The sequence below is a fragment of the Eulemur rufifrons genome, chromosome 2 (assembly GCF_041146395.1).
Source record: "Eulemur rufifrons isolate Redbay chromosome 2, OSU_ERuf_1, whole genome shotgun sequence".
Classification (NCBI taxonomy): domain Eukaryota; kingdom Metazoa; phylum Chordata; class Mammalia; order Primates; family Lemuridae; genus Eulemur; species Eulemur rufifrons.
This window is the reverse complement of record NC_090984.1, coordinates 102924799-102932229: the sequence shown is the minus strand read 5'-3', so window position 1 is coordinate 102932229 and position 7431 is coordinate 102924799.

The window sequence follows — 7431 nt, the reverse complement described above, 5'->3', positions numbered from 1 at the left end:
TGGGACTCAAGACCTAAGGGGCTGGTTCTCTGTCCTCTGCACACCTAGGAAGCAGTTTTCTGTTCCTCTCCTCCTACCAGTTTTTACTTTTTGCTGCCTCCTGCCTCCCCCATTCCCTTCTATTTTCTCTTTAGAGTAGCCTGGTATTTAGCTCAGGCCAAACCGTCTCAGCAGAATGGTGGCCTTGGGCAAAAGTGGTCCAAGAACTTGGGGTGGCAGTGTTTGAGGGTTTGCTCTGTCCAAGCAAGGCCTCGGCTGTTTGCCGCCTCTCTTCTCCCTCTCTTAACACAGGGGTACCCTAGCTTATTCAGGGGGCTCCCTAGCCCATACTGTGTCATGTGCATACCTTCATCTTTCATTGCTGGGGTGTGGCTTGGGGTATTCCTGGGCCAGCCCCTCCCTACATCTCCCTTAATTCAGAGGAGCTGCTAGCCCTGGTAGATTTGACCCAGACTTCCACAATGGGACTGAAGACGGTGGCCAAGAATCTTGAGTTAGGGACGGTGAACCAGAGGTTAATGCTCTTTCCTGTCTCTGAAAGCCAAAGACACAGCTCAAATTCTGCTGCATTCATGGTTATGAGCTTTCCATGCCTAGGTTCTGGAGGATTTATTTTTCTTTGTGTGTTTATTTTTAAACTTTGTTTCCTGGGTACTGGGCATGTGCCTGTCTGAGCCCCAGGCCTGCCTGTCCACACCCCACCATTCACTCTTGTCTCTCCCCTGGGCACTTCCTGAGATGGTCTCAAGACAGTGCCCTATTGGTTCCTAGGACTGGGGCCCGTCCCTGTTGTCTTCTGCTGGGAAATGCAAGTTCAAAATGGCTAAAGATGGCAGAGGGCAGGAGCTTAACAGATTATCTTTTCCTTGTTTTCTTATTTGTTTCTGTTTCAGAAATGAATTGGGGGGTTTTAAATAGCCATTTAAACTCTCTTTTTCCAAATAAAGGTTTACCTTTTTCCCCCGCTACTGTTGGTCATTTTATTAGGATCCTGAAGGGCATGGGGTCCTCAAGAGAGGGCCTGGAGGATGAGGTGGGCAGAGAGGAAGAGCCTGAGGGGCTTCTGGTCCTGGGGTGGGGTCTCAAGACCTAAATCTAGACCAGAGAAATTTGTCGTAATCCCTTTCTATTAACTGAGGCAAATCCCGACTGCTCTGAGGCCTGGGAGGAACAGGGCTTGAGCGATGCCTCCTGCCCTCACTTTGTCGGGGTACAGCTCTTGTCTCCGTCCTCGCCAAGTGAGAGGAGAATAGCTCTTTCAACTACTTTTCATTCTTACTCCATCTGCTCCCCCCACACCGCCCCCAGTCCCTACTGTGTTTCAGGAGGATCTGTGCAGAAAGTGGGATGAGATGTGTGTTTTCCTGGTCAAAGCTGTGGCAGCTGCGTGAGGCATGGTGCGTGTGGCAGATGCTTCTTGCCGAGCCGTCTATTTCTGATCTCATTTGCATTCTGGAGCCAGGGCTGAGCTCTGGGCCATCTGTCGCTGGAAGAATGTCTCTCCCTTCTTGGGCCTAACTCTGCTGGTACTTGTGTCCTCCTCTGGCCTCCCTGTGCGGGAGGCCCAGCCAAGCCCACGTGCCCACTGGGAGCCCTGAAGGCAGGTGTGATTTTCTACCCTACCCGAGCAGATTCCCAGACCCCACACTAGGCCTCTGAATCAGACTCTGGGAACCTGAATTTTTTAGAGCTACCGGGGTGCCTCTTGCCCTGCCTGGGCTGGGATCCACTGATTGAGTAGAAAGAAAACGTAGCGAGGGATTAGGAACACTGCTCATCATCTTGGCCTGGTCAGCTGGTGACTGGTAGGTACGTTACTTAACCTCTGTGTTCCAGTTCACACCCCTTGGTGAAATGAACACTAAAGCAGTAATCGCGAGGAATTTTCGGATCTGAAATTGCTTTGGGCTGTGGCAAGAAACGGGCGCTAAGAATTTCAGAGAAATATTGGCAGGATGTGGGGGTGCATAGTTCCCCCCAGCCAGGCTGGGCCATTGGGCCCATGGGCTGAGAAGTATTTGATTGCTGGCAGCTTTGAGGTGTGTCCCCAGAACCTTTCTCCTGGCACGGAGGGTCCCCCCTCGTGGGCTCAGTCACTTGCCATCTGCACAGCACTCGCACTTCCCCTGGCCAGGACGGCGGCACCGCGAGGTGGCAGCTGAGGTGCTGTCCAGGTCCTACCCTTACATCTGAGGAAACAAGTCCCACAGACGTAAACTGAGAATCTCCTTTGCTTTATTTCTTACCACCCCAAGCTCCCCAAAAGCCTTTCTGGGTGCAGAAGAGACAGATTATCTTGTAAGGGGGACAGACACACGTGGGGGCCGGGGCCTGGGAAGGGAGCTCAGAGGCCACTTTTAGCTGGAAACCAAAAAGGGAAAAGGCCAACGAGGCTGCTACTGTTTTTGTTTTGTTTTTCTCTCCATTTCCTCCCCTGGTGTAGCTACAAACTGGAGGATTGTTTTGTTTTTCCTTTTTAATTGACAAATGATAGTTGTACGTATTTTTGGGTACATGTGATATTTTGATACACATATACCATGTGTAATGATCAAATCAGGATACTTGGGATATCTGTCATCTCAAACATTTATCTTTGTGTTGGGAACATTCCAATTCTTCTCTTCTAGCTATTTGGAAATATACAATAAATTACTATTAGCTATAGTCTCCCTACTATACTATCGAATAGCAGAACTTACTCCTGTGTTTGTGTACCCATTAACACACTTGTCTTCATTGCCCCCGCCCCCAACCTTTCTCAGCCTGTGGTAGCACCGTTCTCTCTGCTACTGAGGGTTGGGTTTTGATTGGCTGCATAAGGCAGTGTGGCTTCTCTTCTCCCAGGAGGCGGGTCCACCTCTGGTTTCCACCAGGGGGCGCTGCCCTGCGGCCCTGGGCTCCTAACCTGGCATCCTGTCTCTCCTTTCCTCTCCCCCCAGCAAATGTGCAAGACAAAACTGTTCCAGGAAGGGGCCTGCCAGATGAGAGCTTGCAGGGGTGCAGATCTGCCGGGGTGACGAGAGGGCGAATTTCATGGGTTTTGAAGGGAACTCTGCCCTTTGCCCCATGTGCAGTCAGCTCCTGTGACCCCAGGGCCTGGGGCCTCAGCCAGCTCTGCAGAGAAGAGTGGAGTCTACACTTATATTCTTGGAGGTTTCGTGTTTCCCACGACCAAGTCTTTCCTGGCTAGGGGTTAGAGGGGGTCCGTGCATCAGGGTGCACATTGTCAGGTGGGCTGGGCTCAGTGCTGACCCTCCAGCTGACCTGAGGTGGCCTGTCTCTGCCAACCGGCCAGGCCGCCTCGACAGCTACTCCCCTCACCCCACTGGGGTACCGGGCAGCCCGCATCTGGGCCAGTCTGCCTGGTCCTTGGCATGACAACTCTTTTCTGTCACCACTGCCCTCCACAGTAGTCATCAAAATGCCAGATCCTGGCAGATGGGGCTTCTCAGCCCTAAAGAAGGGGTTGAAGTTCTCTAAGGTCTGAGAAGGGCCACCTACATCTAAACGTCTAACCCACGTTAGCCATGTGCCTAAATTAGGCAAGTATGTGCAGTGAGCCAGACACAAACATACAGCAGGAATGAGGTACCCTCCCCGCCCCCGCCCCCGCCAGCTGGGTTCTGATCCTGCCAGGAGTCTACAGGGACACTCACTTCTACATTCTAAGTAAGTGGCCAAGCAGCATCTACAACAAGCCTGCTTGATTCGTGATGTGGATTCTCGTCCCAGCACTTACCAGCCCTTGTTTGTGCAAGAGCAGGCTGGAGCCACCGTGTACGAGGCCCTTTCGTTGAAGCTTGCCCCCGAGGCCCTTTACTTGGTTATTGTTTTAGCTGAATTTAAATGCAATTCCAACACCACCTTTGTGAAAGGGTGCGCAATCCGAGGTATTCACAAATGCTGGTTGCCTTTATTGAAAAGCTCTTGTTGCGTATCGTTTTAGCTGGATCTAAGCGAGCCTGTAATAAAACTGCCTCTACTTGATGGTGTATAGTCCCAGATGTTCGTGGATTCCAACAGATGGCCTCCTCCCGCCCCCCGGCCACCACCACACTACCGAAATGGAGTCTTGCTTGCTCAGTGACACTTCCAGCTAGGACTTCATGGGGATTGGCAGGAATGGAAGCAGGAAGTGTCCAACCTCTCTCACAAGTCTGGGTTTTACACTTAAGTTGAATGAAGGGAGAGCAGAGGTGTGGGGAGGCAGGGTTGAGGCTGAAACATGCTGTGGGGTCTGAAGGGTATTTTCCATGCAAGTCTGGTTTCAACTGTTTGGGCTCATCTTAAAGCGTGGGAAGAGGTCCAGAGCCAGAGGGTCAGTGGGGAGGAAGAAAGGGGGTGACGGGTGGATCGAGAGGTGTTTTCCAGAGCTGTGGCTTTAAGCACCATGGGTTCTGGACTGGCCACCATGATGGGACTTTGGGTCCCTACTGCTATGGTTTCCTGAAATAAGCTCGTCTCCTGGAATAACATTCCCCTTTCTCCTTTGTTCCTGGACTGCTGTGGACCAGGACTGGAAGAGCAGGGCTCGGGATGCATCCTGGGTGCAGGTGGGGGCCAGGCCCGCGGTGTGAGGGAGATCAGGCTTCATAAGAACCCAGTGGCTTCACCGCCTGAGAATGAAAGCCTGGGCCCCCGGAAGTTTCATGACTGCAGGGGCTGAGAGGTTTCTTGTTCCCTGGTTTCAGGCTCCCCTTCCCTCAGGTGAGGTACTTCCCAGGGCAATGGGGCTGGTATCTGTGGGGTGGGAGTGGGCTGGGGCCCCAGGTCCCAAAGGAAAGGCGACAGGGCTCATGTGTTGTGGTTTCTGCCCAGCCCACGGAACTGGAGCTGGGGAGACTTTATTCATTTCACAGGGGAAAGTGACAACAGGAATGAGACAAAGTGTGGAAGTGAAGGGGGGGTAATACTGATATGAGAACAGAACAGTCTAGTACAACACCGCAGCCAGCTCAAAGCCTAAGGGAGGAGATGGCCCATCATCACGAGGCCCCGGAGGCCAAGCACACCCAGGTTTCTTCTCTCATCAGATTCAAAGAAGGAAAACTCGGAACTCCGGAACACCAAGATGGAGGGAGAGGGTCAACACTGACGGACTTGCGGCTAGCACCACGGCAGCCCTGCCTGGCCTGGGGAGGCTGGAAGGAGGGACGCTCCCGCCTCCCACTCCTCAGCGGGCTGTTCCCTGCCCTTCACACAACCAGCCCATTGGGCCCAGCGCACATGTCCCTGTACCTGAGTGCGGCCAAGGACACAGTGCAGACGGTGGGCCAAGCCAGAAATCATTCCAGGCAGGAGAACCAGGTGCACACACGCACACAGGCTTCTGGGCGCTCCACCAGCCAGAATGCCACCGACTCCCAGAGCCAGAAGTCAAGGCCAAGCTGGAAGGGGTGGGGGCGTGAGATGACAGAAAGGGCTGGAAATGAGACATGGTTACTTCTTGGCTCTTTCAGCTCCTCAAAACCCTGACCCCAGGCTTTACCATCGCATCCTGGGGCCACAGAGCTGCTGCTTCCCCTGACTTGGCCGCACCCAAGCCAGGCTGGGCTGGCTGGCACGGTGAGTGAGGGGACACGAGAATGCGGGAAGGCCATGGGGGGGGGCCTGGCAGTGAGTTAGGCGCACAGGAAGGCTCTCTAAGCCCAGCTCCCCTGCTCCATCCCTGGGACTGAGCACAAGGAGCCAGGCTTTGGGGAGACCCTGCAATCACCCCCCAGCCTAGCCCACTTCCCCAAGCAGCTTTCTCTGACCTCACCTTGGTCCCTCCTCAGCCAGCAGCCCCCACGTCCAGGGGCAGAGGAGCTGGAAGGCAGTCCTGAGCCAGGGGGCACTGGGGTCCCATCAGCCAGGCCCCTGTCCCTCCCAGGACGTGAGATGAGGTGATACCATGGATGGTGACTAAGGCCCCAAAGTCCCTGCCTCGCTGCCTCCCCAGAAACCTTGCAGCCAGGCCAGCCCCGGGGAGCAGAGCCTGTGTAAACACGCCCAGGAGGGGAGGAGGGGTTGCTACATATGAAAAACAGTTAAAAATAAATTAAAAAGCACCACTATGTCCTGTGGTGTCACCACAGGCCCGAGGGCTCAGCTCAGGAAGGGTGAGTGCTGGGGTCGTCCGCTGGGGGTCAGCCCTCTCCCTCACAGGGCAAGCGGGGTTAGGGCTTCACTCTGCTTCCTTCGCCCTGGGGGGCTCCGGGGAAGGAGCCTGTGGGTTAGAGCCTCTTTCTAGGACTCTGAAATCAGGAGCAGCTCCCTGTCACATCTCTTCCCCTCACCCTGTCATTCCTGGGAAGTTCCCAGAGGCAGCCAAGGCCACACCCCTGCTGATGAGTGGCCACATCGGGACCCAGAAGAGACTTTGTTTCAGCCTCACACCTCCCAAGGGGAGCCCGTGTGGGAACATGGGGACCACACCATCCCCTTCCCGGGAAGCTGAGGCAGAATGGTGAGTCAAGGGTCCCCATACCCCTGGGACAGGTCTGGCTGGGGGGTAGCCCGGGGGAGGTTACACCAACCCTAGGAGGAGCTGGTGAGGCAAGGGACTGACCGGCTGTCTCCCCGTCTGCCTCTGGCGGAGCCCTGGGGGGTCTGGCTCTGGGCTGAGAGCTGCGGGTTGGAAGAGCTGCCAGCCTCTGGCGCCTTCCCTGCCGGGCACTCCCATCTGCAAAGGCATCCCCGGCTCCTCCCTCCCTTCCTCCTTTGCTTGGAAGGCACCGTCTGCCTCCCTGGCAGGTCCGGAGCTACCTGTCTCTGATCCACTCCACCCCACGGGTGACCCAGCAACTGCAAAGGGTGTCTGTCAAGTTTGTCTCTGGTCTGCAGGAGGAATGAAGACTCGGGGAGGAGCCGAAGTGGCCTTTCTCCTCCTCCTCAGCTGCAAGGACCCTCTCCTGGCCCAGCTGGCTCTGGGAGACTCAGAGCTTTCGTACGTCCCGGAGCATCTCAGTGGACTTCTCCCTAGCACAAGCTCTCTCTGCTTCAGATACTGCAAACTGGCATTCTTTCCCCTGTAATGGGGTTTTAAATTTTCTGAACTGGTCACCAACATTTAAAAATCAGATTTACATAAAAATTCAGAATTCTGGCCTCTGAACTATCAGACCATCTGGTAACACGGGGCTGGCACCGTGAGAACAGCTGAGCCGCAGCAGCCCTTTCCTGGGGTTTGTCCTCCTTAGTTGGCCACAGTCCCCACCCAGCCCTGCAGTCGTCCTTTTCATCACCGGCTGGCCCTGTGGACATGTGAGTTCACAGCCTAGTTCTGGTCTTCCCTTATGCAGGCCCCCGGCCCCTCTGCAGCCCTACCGAGAGCTGCTCTGGCCAACTCAGCCTCTGTCTCAGAAAACCCTTAATGGGCATCTCATCCATTTGCCCTTCCACAACCTGAATCCTCCCTCCAGCTTCCTGACAATTACCAACTAGTCC